Genomic DNA, 14357 nt, shown 5'->3' on the forward strand with positions numbered 1-14357 from the left:
CCCCCATGAATACAATTCCTCTGTTTGTTTTAGTTATTGCTCATGGTGCATTATTTCCTCGTGCATTTAAAGTTTATAGGTAGAGAAAGATAAAATAAGATTGTTAAAATGATGATTATTAAAGTTGAGTAACAGGCAGAAGTTGTTTTTACTAATACTATTCTCTGTACTCTTGTGATGTCTTTAAAATTATATAATAATAAGTTTATTTAAGATAGAGTATATTTACCTAGCTGGTATGGGCCCTGATATTGTTAGTTCTCACTACATAATTTTTAGGCATGATTTTAAAATCTATGATTATACTGTTTTCAAGTCATATTATTACATGTGTGACACACATAAATTTTCACTGGTTGCTACAAACCACAAGCAGATGTTACATAGAAAAGAAATGAAATGGTATATTGGACAGAAGAGTAGTGAAAGCTGAAAAGAAAATTTGTGAACTATAAAAAAGATCTGTAGAAATTATCCAGAAAGAAGCATAAGCAAACAAAACAATAGTAAAAATAAAGACAGAGACATTTGGGGTGTAACCAGAACATGTAATGTAGGTTGGACTGGAGTCCCAGAAGGATTAGACAAGGGGAATTAAGCAGAGACAGTTTCTGAAGACATAATGGCTAAGGATTTTTCAGAACTGAAAAAATGTTCCAACCCACAGATTTAAGCCCAATTAATCCTAAAGAGTATAATTAAAAAGAAATCCATACTTATGCTATTGTAAAACTAAAAACAGAAAGAAAACACAACATACAAACAAAACCAAAACCAAAATAAATAAATGACCTTAAGAGAAGACAGTACCAAAGGCACGCTCTTCGGGTGAGCAACAGTCTGAAAGCACCTTTCTCAGCAAGGAAAGCTGGAAGAGAGTGTGATTATATCTCCAATATGCTGAGAGAATCTGGAATTCTATGCCTATTGGAAATGTGCTTCAGAAATGAAGATTAAATCAAAACATCTTCATATGCACAAAATCTGATCTAGTGTGTTATCAGAAAACTCTCTAATGGCAATTCTAAAGAATGTTCTTTAGCCATCAAGAAAATATTCTCCAATCAAACATTAAAGACGCAAGAAGAAAAGAAGAGCCTGAAAAGTGGTAAATATGTTAGTGAATCAAAATAAGTATTGGCTATATTAAACAATAAAAAGTGTCAGGCCAATGTCATTTGGGAACACAGCATAAATCCTACACAAAATTTCCTAAAACCAAAACAGCAATGCTCCAAAACAATAGAACATAATGACCAAATTAGACTTATTTCAGAAATGCAAGGTTGGTTTAATATTTGAAAATTAAAACTTGAAAATTTGGAAATTAATGCACACATTGACAGATTAAAGGAGAAAAACTGATCATCCAAATAGAAGCCAGAGTGTTTGCTAAAATTTAATACTCATTTTATGATCTGAATTCTAAAAAATATCAAAATTTCTTATGCCAATTAGCAATAGGAGGTAACTTCCTTAACCCAGTAAAAGGCATCTATAAAAACTTACAGTAAATATTATAGTTAATGTTAGTCACGATAAGAATGCTCTCTTGAAGACCAGGAAAAAGATTAAAACGCCTGCTATCAACCTTTTATTCAGACTTGTTCTGTAGATTCTAGCAATCACAATGATTAAAAAAATGATTAAAATTATCACTGTTTGCAATGATATGTATGATTATGAAAACAAGAGACCCCCGAAATATACAGGTTAATTATTAGAATTAATAAAAGAGTTTGGCAAGTTTGCCAAATAAAAACCAATACAGAAAAATCAACTACATTTCTATGTACCAGCAACAAATAGTTGAGGCCAAAAAACACTGAATGGCACTGAAAATAAACAAACAACAACTATACAGATCAGCGTGAATGAAGCTCACAAACATGAATATAAGAAGCAAGCTACAGAAGAATGCATACTGTATTGTTCCATTTATATAAAGTTTAAAAGCAAGCACAGTTAAAGAGTTTATGTTTGAGGAATGCATACATAGGTGGTACGGCAAGAAAGAAAAGCAGGGGAATGATTATCTTGTAAGTGAGGATTAGTTGCCTCTTGGAGAAGGCAGATAGTGCACAATAAGGGCTTTTACAGTCCTTGTAATGTTTTGTTTTAAGTTGGTTAAGCTTATTTTCTTGTCTAAATTATTAATAATGTACATATGTTTTTATATTCTTCTGACATATTTAACAATTTTTTTAAAGTCAAAGAGTAAATGGCATAAGGACAAAATTTGCTAAATATTAAATGCCTGGATAAGGAAACGTTGGCTATATCATCTAAGATTTTTGTTTTCTTTTCCCCAATACATTTCTGTGTCTTTCAACATCTAATAATGAAAACAAATCTTTCTCTCTGGCATGAGGTTAAGTAACACTTTCAGGGATAACTCACTCTTATTTAGAAGCTCATCCATTCTCAGAGTTTCAACAATTACCCTTATGCTCATGACTTTCAAAACTCTATTTTTATTGCTTTCCATCACTCAGCTGAAGTCTTAATTTTTTCCTAGCCATTACCTTCTAGATAGGGCCACTTGAATGACCTACTGTTACCTGAAACTCTGTGTCTGGTTTGATGATCTATGTTGAACTTATGAATACTCTTCTGAAATCTACACTCTTTCCCTAGGTGTGGTCTTTCATTGCCATGGTTGCAGCTTCCAAACCTCCTATTCCAACCCTAAGCCTCTCTTGTGAGTTCCAGGTTCATGTATCCAACAGCATATTTCATATCTCAATTTGGATCTTTCATTGGCTTCTCAAACTGACACATCAAATTTTGCATGGTTAGGGCCATGAAAATCATAAATATGCTTAGAAAATGACAAATAATTTTGCTTGGCTGGTCTTAATATGAGGGACTGAACATACTAAGAAATGTTACCAGAAAAATAGTTTGGGCACATACACCAAAGAGCCTTTGATGTTTTGTTTAACAGTTTGGACTTTGTGGACAGTGGACAGTAACAGAGGAATTTTAATTTTCTGTTCTTTTTTCATACAGTAAATATTAATTGAAGACCTTCCACATGTTAGGTAGATAGTATGCTCAGCAGTGAGAATACATCTGCATCTGTAAGTCAGTTTCTGCCTTTAAGGACATCACAGTCTATTGTGAGATTTATGCCACTAGATTTGCATTTTAGAAGCATAACTTTGTACATGTGAAAAAGTAAAGGGTGAAACCACAGGCAAAAGTAGGAAGGCAAGAATGCTGAGTGCTTGGACTAAAATAATTGGGAAGTAAAGATGAAGACGTATTAAGAGGAGGACATAATGCAACTGGGGCCAGGTTAGAATAAATGGAATGGAGGAGTGTGGCTTAGAAAGGAACTGAGGATGGCGTCAAAGTTTTCATCTGGTTCATGAAGCTTGGGGAATGGCAGTGCCTTTACCTGAGATAGATGATGTGGAAGGAGAAGAAGGGCAGATGGGTGGGAGACACCTGACCAGTTTGGACAGTGAACCTGAGATGCCTATGAAACAGTTAGTAAGGAGGCTGAGTAGCTCATTACAAATATTGCATCATGTTTTAGGAGAAAAACTTCAGGTGAAGGCATTGGTTTAGGAGCCCACCTATAGGAAGTAATAGCTGAGCATGGGGGATGGAGGCAGGCAGCATGAAGACTGCCAAGGAGGAGAGCCGAGGTGATCATTCAAATTACATACAAGAAGAAAAATTTGACACTGCCCAACTGATTAGCCTTAGCACTGCCATAGCAAGCTGTGAACCTTGACCTCCCTTTCCCAAAGTTCTGTGAGTCTGCCTCCCACTGTCCTGCATTCTGGAAAGGACAGAGACAACACCACATATAGGCAGAAGAGTCATGGGATGGGAGGATTTAAAGATCTGTGAAAGGTTTGGCTGCCATCACACCTGGGATTGGCCATGTCACAAGTGTGTCCCTGGGTCAAAGCATTGTGCATAATAGCCTTCCGCAGACTGCAAACACTAGACCTGATAGAAGAAACGTGTTCTAGTTATACACATTAGTAATACCATTGTTACTCATAAAAGCAGCAGCTAATGGTTTGTTATGGGCAAAGTTGTGTCCCCTCAAAAAGAGATGTTGGACTGGAACCCCCCAGATCCTCAGAACATGACCTTATTCAGAGATAGTGTCTTTACAAAGATAATCAAGTTTTATAGGACCAGTGTCCTAGCAAAAGGCAAAGTTTGAATGGAGACAGACACGCACACGCACAAAGATAAAGACAGAGATTAGAGTGGTAATAAGCCAGGGAACACCAAAGATGACCAGCAAACCCTCGGCTGGGGGAGAGGCCTGGGACAGATTCTCCCTTCCAGCCCTCAGAAGGAACCAGCCCCGCTGGCTCCTTGTAGCCCCTAGAACTATGAGGTGATCCATCTCTGCTGCTTAAGCCACCCAGTGGTGGTGCTTTGTTATGGCAGCCCTAGCGGACGAATACATGGCCATGTTTTACTGGACATTTGATCAAATGCATTTTTTGCTCATGCTCATTTGATCCTCACAACGACCCCTTGTGGAAGACATTATTAGGTAACCTCTTCTACAAGGTAGGAAACTAAAACAATCAGAAATGCATGTTCCTGTGTGATAAGACACAGGACACAGAAATTTTAATGGGGGGAACATCAGGAAATTTCACACGTGGGGCCCAGCACACTAACCAGCCAGGTAGGAGAGGGTGGCGGTTAAGTGAGGGGGACCCAGCGTCAGCCTCCTAGGCTCCAGTCCCAGCCCTGGCAGCTCCAGCTGTGTGGTCCTGAGCAAGCTCCTTCACCAGCTCTGCACCTTGGTATGATGAAGAAAATCATACCTGAGGTTCTCCTGAGGATGAAATGAGCTAATTCCTGTGAAGTGTTTAGCACAGTGCCTGCTGTATTACTATGTACTCAATGAATGGTAGCTATTTTAAAATAATCATTCATGGGAAATTACAAGGGACCAGAGAAGCCCTTCAGTAATTTTGAGGGTAATACAGTCATAGTTGCCTCTCGTAAATGTACTGTACAAAGGGTCTGTAATAAATGCGTTGTATATATTTCATGGTCTCTGGGTGTCTAAGGGTGGGGATGGATAGTAACTACTGCTTATTCCACAAGCAGACATGGTCACTTGGTGATTCTCTTCCAGGGACCATTCACACATCACTGGGGAAGGCCCTCTCTTGAGGTCAGACTCATCTTGACACCCCAGGAAGCTGCTTGTCATAGTAATAAGGGTTGAAGCTGCCTTGTTAGATGCAGGTAGGAAAAAAAGAGAAAGAATTGTGGATTATATGCAACTGGGAATTAATCAGTTAAAAGGTCAGAATATGAAATATGGGTTTTGATATAGATGGATCCCACATGCTTTGAACTTCAAAAATCACCACATAAGTTTTCACTATAAGCATGTTCACCATGAAGGGACTTCACTACACAAATAACGAGAAAAGAAACGAAATCTCCATCCTGAATTTTAAAAATGCAATTAAAATCGGCACAGACCCACTGAGCCTTGCCAAATCCTGCTTTAAATAACAGTTTGGAGAATCACAAACTTCAATTACTTTTGGCAATGTCTTGGTTTTCCATGAGGCACTACAGGTTATTAAATGTCGTAGTTATTTAGCTTGCTAATGAATAGTTTATCTTACATTCAATTAGGCTGGTTTTCCCTGCTTTTCTTTTCTTTTCTTTTCTCTCTCCATTTTTTTTTGAACCCACTCAAAGAATTGATGATAATTAAGGGAAGGCTGTCAAGGGTCCAGGGTGTTTTTATCCAAGGTATCTTTACAGTTCTAGGGTTACCTAGGGTAAAACTCTGGCTTCATCTTGTAAATCTAATATCTGTCTTCCACATCAGGAGTGGCTGGCATCATGATGATAACAGTAAGAAAAACTGCAGTTGTATGTTCTACACAATACCTTTCAAGCCATTCTAAATATTTCACATTTTTCTCTTAATACCTTTGTGTAGTAGAAAAGGAGCAGGTTTATTATTCTTTTTAAAGTCAATGAGGCAAAGGAGGATAAATGAATGTTCCCAGATTATAAACTTCATCATGAACAAAGCAGAAGGAAACATGAACAGGTAATGTGGTGTTAATTCTGTGTCCATTTCACTGCATTATCCCGTTCCCTGGTTTCTCTCTCACTCTCAAGTGGCTGAGGCATTGTTATCAGGGGATGCAAATAATATTTTCATGTATTTTGAACCACCAGATTATCAAGGTGTGATCAGTTGAACAGCAGTCTCTTCCTGATCTGTGATGTGCTTGTTTTTCACAGCCCCACTTCAATCAGGAGATATTGTGTCCCTAGTGATTTATGAGAATCACAGAGAAGGTCAAAATTGGACATAGACCCTGTGCAATGCAACAAGTATATTTGTGAAATGTATTTTAGAAGAGGCAAAATTAAAATCATCAATAACAAAACACCTAACCATAAGAAAAATAGACCAATTACAGAGCCCTTCAATGGGTATCAGCTCCTTCTGCAAGTCTAAAATGAGACCGCACTTTAGGGATTCTGACTCACACCCAGGCCAATTCAGTATTTTAATCTAGTCAGCCTGTGCTCTGTCCTAGGTGCTAAGGTGAAGTGTGTGGGAGACAGAAAGATGAGGAAGGCACAGCTAGCCCCTTGCAGAGCTCTGTGGCAGTGGACTGCCCCCAGCCCTGCCCCCAGCTCACACCAGGTGCCTCATGCATGTGAGGGCTCAGCCATATTCAGAGCAAGCTCGTTGTCACCACTGTAAGAACAAATCCAGGCAAAAAGTAGGTCCACTAGGTGAGCCAAGTGCCTGGATCGTTCTACACAAAAGGGCTTTGAGGAATGACTTCCAGCTCCCACGTGGCTCAGCCACCCCTTCTCCCTCTAATTCCCACCCCAAAGTTCTTCTCCTGCCCTGCCCACTTAGCTCCTGACTGAATTGACTAAGGTACTGGCTCATATAGGGCAGAAAGCGCAATATGTCAGCCCAAAACTGGGGCAAGCTGCTTCTGCCTTGGGGGTGTTTTCAATCCTTGCACCCTGATTTTGCCTCTGCTTGTTTTCCCCACGTGCCCCCGTCACGCCCCTATCTCTGGGAATGGAAACACCTGGCCAGACCCTGAGGCACTCTGGCCCCTCTGGTGTCCAAGTCACCCCTTGGCCCTGACCACTCCTCATAAACAGAGCCCAGTCCCTAAACCTCAGGCCACTCCTGGGACCTGGCATATACCAGCTCTCCTGGCACCTTCTCTTTCTGGCCTGAGGCTCAGAGAAACTCACTCCCACATCTGGGTTGGCCAAAATATAGCTAATATTTGTTAAGCACTTACTAAGTACCAGGCACTCTTTTAAGCACGTTGTATATTTATTCAAGCCCCACAACAGCCCTAGAAAGTAGGTGTTATTATTATCTCCTTTTTACAAAGGAAATTTAAACACAGCAAGATTAAATCATTTGTCCAAGGCTATCAGCCCCAGAGCTTCAATTAGCCTGTTCCTCGTGGTGTCACCCAGGCTGGAGTGCAGTGGCGTGAGCTCTGCTCACTACAGCCTTGACCTACTGGGCTCAGGTAGATCACTTCAGCCTCCCAAGCAGCTGGGACTATAGGCCTGTGCTACTGTGCCGGGCTGTCTTTTTATTTTTTGTAGACAGGAGATTTTACTTTGTTGCCCAAGCTGTTCTCAAACTCCTGGCTTCAAATGATCCTCTTGCCTCAGCCTCGGCCTCCCAAAGTGCTGGGATTTTAGGCAGGAGCCACCACGTCCAGCCTAAAACTTCTTGAAGAAAAGTAGCTCCACAGTGATTGGTTAGAGCCCTCTTGGCCATAAATCCAGAATGCTGACTGGGCCCCTTCCTGCCAACACTTTTCTTTCTGAAAACCTCAGAATCTTAATGTGATGGGAAGAGAAAATGTCATTGGGGGTGTTCCCGGGCTCTCCACTACTCAGCCGTCCCTCTCTCCACCCCATGTCCCTGCCTCGGTGTCCTGTTGCCACCCGTCTTCCTACACGCAGAGCCCTCATTCTCTGCCGCCCCAGGCCTTCAGCTGTTCTCTGGGCTCTTTGTTATTACACATTATCATTAATGGATCAGTCCCCCTCACAAGGTTTCCAAATAGAGGCCTGGCCCGCCAGATCGTAAAGGTTAGGCCCGTGTATCCCAGGGGGCTGTGTCAGATGAGGAATTCTATTAGAAAGCTTTGCATCTGGAGTTTTCTAATGGTGCCTTCAGGCAAAAAAAATTAAAATTGAACCACCAACCAACAACCCTTCCCCGCCCCCACCACCCCTTCCCAGCCTTTCCCACAGCAAGCTTTCTGACTTGGTTAAATAGAATTCATTAATAAGCAAGGGGGAAAATCACTCCAGGCAGTTTACTCTCGAAAATGTAAACTGTTAAAACATTTTGTGGTTATAAGAATTCTGAAAATAATGTGTTGTTCTCTGGTGTTCAGTGCTCTCTCAGGATCGATTTTCTGACACACACAGGAAGCGTTGAGATGGTCGCTTCTAAGACCATTTAGTGCCCAGCATTTCTTTATGCTGGGGATGTATTTGGAAGCTTGAAATCTGGGGCTGTCATTTACTTGGGCTTCCTGTGTTTTCAGCTATCTTATATTTTTCCCTGAAAATATGATTGATTTCCATGAATGTGTGTAGCGTATGAGCAATCCTTGGTACTCTTACAAGCACGAGATTTGTCCAGCCTTTCTCTCCTTCCCTCCCTGCTTCTCAGTTCCCCCCCATATACTCCCCACCAATCTCTCTCGCTCTGTCTCACACACACACACACACACACACACACACAGACACACACATACACACACTGCGATGGGGGTAGTGTTCTAGAAAGTACCCAAGAAACAAGAGACAGGACTCTGGGAGGAGGGAACCGTGGAGCCTTCATTGCAGGGGGGTTCCCAACCTGTCTTTGTCTGAAAACTGGGCACTGGGCCAGCCTCAGCCCCACGGATTGCCACTCTTGGCCTCCAGCCCAGTGATGGATCTGACTGTCATTTCCCTACCCCCAGCGAGGCAGGAGGCACACTGAGAAGAGGGCCAAGCAGGAGAACACAGAGCTTTGCCTGGGAAAAGGGGTAGGAGTGGCAACACTGGAGATGGGACTCAGCTGGGGAGGTGGGGGACCCCTCCGGTCCCGGCCCGCCTGTCAGCTCCCGGCTCCTCTGTAAGAATCCATTATAACCAGCCAGGGAGAGGAACGACTCCATCAGAAGATGGCACCAGGAGGCCAGAGGAGAGGCAGGAAAGCCGGGCTCTCTCACGTGGAACAATGAGCCCCTGGTAAACATCCATCTTATTTTTAAAATTCTGAAAGGGGGAGTCGACAATCTTCTTTGGGAATGAATTCCATAGTTAAATGCCCAGCACAAGCACAAACTTCTTGCTTACACCCAACTTAAATCACTTATGTAACAGATCGATCCCTATTTCTTTAAAATGTGTTGCCATAGGCAGGGAAATAAGGCTGACAACATTTGGAAGCTGACAAAGGGACAGCTTCTGTGAACTTAAGAAAACACATAAAAGATAATCATAATGGCTGTAGGATTCTCCTGCTTTGAATAGGTGTTCTCTCCTCCACACTTTTTACATTTGGCCATTGTTTGTAAATGTATTTCCCTATATTAAATGTACGGCATGTCAGAGGTGTAACGAATCTGAAAGCTCATGTAGCCCAATTTCCCTCACCTTTCTGATGAGGAAATAGAGACTCAGGGAGGCCAAGAGCCCAGTCCAAGGTCACACAGGGAGAAGGGCTGGAGAAAGGACTGGAACCCAGACAAAGCAGGCCACTTTCTCCTCTGTCTCTTTCTCTCTCCTCCCTCTCTTTCATAACGCCTTCCCTGCTTTTCTCAACTTCAACCTAATTTGAAAACTTTAAGGAAATATGTATTTCCGTCCGGGGTGCCCACTCATATGTTCTCTCTATTCATCTGTGTGTCAGTCACTAGACTATAAATTGTGTGAAATCACGATCCATTTGTTTTCTTCTCCATTGAATCCTTAAGATTCAGAAACAATAACTGAACCATAGTAGATCTCAACAAGTCTTTGTGAGTTGTGAATAAATTAGGGGAGAGTGATAATAATGTCACTATTGACATAGCACAATCAGAGAAAAAGAATAATCAGGAGGTAGGTTGCAAAGATGGTGCAAATGCCATCAGAAACCAGGTTTCAGTTTCATGGATTTTTCCCTTTGTAGTGAGTCGCAGGTATTGGTGCTTGTGGAAGAAATCTGAATGCATATCCTAAGAAGACAGGGAGTGGACAGGAGAAATTTGGTAACTGTTCAAAAGCCCATTTCACTCTAACGGGCAAGAACCTTTCAGTCTATCCACACAGTGACTAACATCAAGTAAAGGAGAAGCCTGTACAGATGCCAAATGAAAGCCTCGCCTGGTGAACACTTCTGCGTGTCAGGGTTTTGCTCCCTGGTCCTGAGTATCTTGAGGCTCACAGCCTTGTAGACTTCTCCACGCTGAGATTCACCACTTGCGGCATGGCTGGAAGTCCTGAGTGGTGTTCACCTAAGATTTCCAGCTCTCTGCTTTCCTGGCATGTGGCAGGGGTGCCCTGCCTGGTGCTTTTACAGCAGGCTGAGGCCGTGGAAGCAGATCGAGCCAGTGAGTTGTAAAACAAGCTTTTCGTTGCTGGTTCCGGAATTTACAGAGATCTCTTTCCATTTGCCAAAGCAATGAGCCATGTTCATGACAGTGGTTGTTACTTAGCCTGGTTTCCTGAGTGAAGAGACAGAGGGCAGGGCCATGCAATGAATGTGGATCAGCGCAAGGGAGGGAAAGGCTTCCTTATTGCAAGCCACATAGCATGACCTAGGCTGACAGATCCAACTTGTGAAGTAATTTAAGGAGGTTAATGAATGTGGCATTTAATAGTATTAAATTCTGTAAGAGAAAGTTATTCCTTCTTCAAATCTTTTGTGGTCATTCAGAAGAGTCCAGAAGAAGCCTAGTTCTGAGGCCGACGAGGCCTTAACAGATTTCCTGCCCACCTTCCTTTTATACACAGAGCAGAACTTGAGCTTGGAGCTCAGAGTGCTAGGATTTCATTCAGTTGGTTTGTTTACACATTTTGTTTCAGAGTGACCTCTATTTATGGAATGTGATACTATGTTTTTGTTTTTGTTTTTTTTTTTGAGATGGAGTTTCACTCTTGTTACCCAGGCTGGAGTGCAATGGCGCGATCTCGGCCACCGCAACCTCCACGTACTGGGTCCAGGCAATTCTCCTGCCTCAGCCTCCCGAGTAGCTGGGACTACAGGCACGCGCCACCACGCCCAGCTACTTTTTGTATTTTTAGTAGAGACGGGGTTTCACTGTGTTGACCAGGATGGTCTCTATCTCTTGACCTCGTGATCCACCCGCCTCGGCCTCCCAAAGTGCTGGGATTACAGGTGTAAGCCACCGCGCCCCGCCCGATACTATGTTTTTTAAATATATGGAATGTTATAAACTTTCCTTTGAAAATATATATGTTTAAATTAACTAACATTTCTACTGTGCTTACTACGTGACAGACCTATTTTAGGTTGTTGACATGTACTTATCTGTTTAACCCTCACAACAATCCTCCAAAGTCGTTGCTACTTTTGTCTCCACTAAATAGATGAGAAAACCAAGGCACAGAGGTTAATAAGCAGCCCAAGTTCCTCCAGTTAGTAAGTGATAGAGCCAGAATTCAAATCCAGATAGCCTGATTCCAAAATTGTATGCTGTGAGTTGATCTTTTAAAAATATTATTTCTCCTGTGGTTCAGTTGTTACCTACCCATAGCAAAAATTATGAAGATGGTACACTAATGACTGGGCTTTGGGAAACAATGATGTCCCCTTTTGTTGATCAGGAGATTTGGTTTACCCCCTGGTCCCAGGGTGACCTTTCACCAGACTCACCCACGTGTATTTCTGTTCAGGCCGGAGAGTGGCTTGCCTGCTTCCTGCACAGAGCATGCAGCACTCAGGAGCAGGAACGCCAAGCAAGAGTCTTCTATGTGGCCATAGAGGGCAGATGTATTTGTGAGAGATTGAAGAAAAAGAGAAGGGGCTATAGATGATCACATGGAAGTGAGTGAGTGAAATGTGTGTCTGAAATGTTTATCTTCAGAGATGTCCTCCTCCTAGAAGCTTTGGAGCTGTGGGCACCTGATCAATACCTGCGTGAGGCTCTTGCCGCCCACATACAGTGCCAGCTAGCTCCAGCTGTTCCCAGGCCCTCTCTGTTGAGAGAAATTAAAGGGGGCACCGTGATAGCAATCCACTGATTACAAATAGATATTTCTGTGCATTTTGTTTTAAGACTTTCAGCCCTTGGAATATCTTCTATAGACTACTACTACTTCCATTTTTACAACAAAGAAATCGAAAATAAATTTTCTCTTGAAACTTAACTAGCATAGAAGACTCCAGTTTCTTTCTTAGGTTGCTAATGTTATTGGGAAGCTTTTCTTGATGAGATTATTGCAGCTTTAAGGCCGATATTCTGGCAGGGAGAAAAATCACTTCAAGGATCAATGGGTTTGAAAGGGAACCTTACCTCAGTCAGGATGTACTGACTTTAACAGGAAGAGCAAGTCCTTCTGAGTCTCTGCAGTCCTCAGGCCATTTTGTTCTTGCTGTATCTTTTATGGTTGTGCTGCCTAAGCAAATGGGAGTAAGACTAGTGGTGTAAAAAATGCACAGAAGAGGCTCAGACTCATGTTATGCAATGCAACATTATTGGTGGTGGTGGTTGGGGGTGCGAAATCTGTATTCATTATTGATTAAACATAGGAACCATTAGTCAACAGACTGGTATCTCTTAGTCTTGTTAACTTTATCACCATTTCCTGGACAGTGAACCCAGTGAATCCTCTCCTATTACAATTTTCCCAATCAGCCAAGAAGATGATGTTAGTTTTATGTTCAAGGAGTTTGTTATTGTTCCTCTAAATAATTAGAAATTATGGGAACACATCTTCTTTTTCCCAATATTAAGAAAGTGTACGTATTTAGGCAATAGATGGCAGTGTTTCCACAAATTTTAATATTGCAATAGCTCTTAGAGAAAGCTTAGCATTCAGTTCTTCTGTAGCTTGCCGTGATCGTATAGTGGTTAGTACTCTGCGTTGTGGCCGCAGCAACCTCGGTTCGAATCCGAGTCACGGCAGGAGGGGAGAAGGTTTTTGGAAGAGGAAGAGACTGATCCCAAGCTGTACTGCGTCTAAACAACATTTGCAACCAGACATGCAATCATGAAAATCAATAAAACAGAAACCGCTACAAGTATTTTCAACTTTAGGGAGATGACATATGCAGAGTGACTTTATTAATGCACTAATCCTGTTGCAAGGGTGTTGTGTGTGTGGTTTTTTATTTGCATTGACGGGTAATATGATAAAACTGGAGTGTAGTGGGCATGTAATTATTATTAATTACAACTACTTAAGCTCTGCTTTGAGCAGACTCGTCAAGTCTGCTTGCTTTTGAGCCTTGCCAGGGCTATGCAGTAATAACAACCCTGAATTATTTGGAAAGATGTCAGCAGTAGATGTGGAAATCCTGTTTAACCAGGCATGAATTGTTGTTAGGAGGGTTTTTTTCAGGATGACAGAGAGAAAATGAACTGTCCCTTATCAGTAATTGCAGGAAACATTTTGTTTCTATGATATGAACTGGCTGTAATTTAACTTTCCTGCATCATTGGATAATGTACGAAGCCAGTTGTTGCTCAAAACGAAAATCTCTGAAGTGGGCATTTGGGTCTGATAAAGGGCATATTATAAGTAGACAATGGAGCTCAAACAATAAATAATGTCCATATATGGCAAAAAAAATTTAATGACATTTTCCAAAAGACTGGGGTTTGTATTATAAGTGGTTAAATGTTGAATTAATGTGAGAAACACAGCTTTAATGGGCCTTTCTCCAGGACTTAAAAACGTGAACAATACAGCCTGCAAATGTCAACTGTAAGTATGTTATAATGAGGTTTTACTGCTCTGAAATTATAGCCCACTATGTTTTAAATAAGGGGTCACTAGAAGGTGCTTTTTAATGCCCCTAACCCCCATCTCACAGGCAGCCTAGCAAAAATTCATATTTGTTATTTATGTAATACTAAAAATATTTTTAAATAAAGATATGTGCAGAGAGTAGAAATGGAATCTATCAGGTTCCTTGAGAGCCAGCAAATTCTTAGAAGTAATATTCTAGAAAAACTGCAATAAATATCTCTTTTCCCTTTCCAAAAAAAGATCAGTCTCTGATTACGGACCCAAAAATATTGGCCTCAGAGTATTATGAAGTAAGTGAAATGTGCTTATTTCCTCTTTCAGTACTCAATTTCAAGATCATGTTCTACTCT

General features: G+C 41.5%; 1 protein-coding gene and 1 non-coding gene across 8 annotated transcripts in view; both read left to right on the forward strand.

Annotated features, from left to right (window-relative positions):
• The window catches only part of NFIB (nuclear factor I B), a 443164-nt gene that overhangs the window by 77988 nt on the left and 350819 nt on the right, over window positions 1-14357 (forward strand). The gene's annotated exons all lie outside the window — the stretch shown is intronic.
• TRNAH-GUG lies at window positions 13089-13160 on the forward strand. Its single transcript has one exon. It is a non-coding gene; the product is annotated as a tRNA-His (tRNA).

Source organism: Sapajus apella, unplaced genomic scaffold, assembly GCF_009761245.1.
Source record: "Sapajus apella isolate SASKATOON/1434 unplaced genomic scaffold, GSC_monkey_1.0 scaffold42, whole genome shotgun sequence".
In the NCBI taxonomy this organism is placed as follows: Eukaryota; Metazoa; Chordata; class Mammalia; order Primates; family Cebidae; genus Sapajus; species Sapajus apella.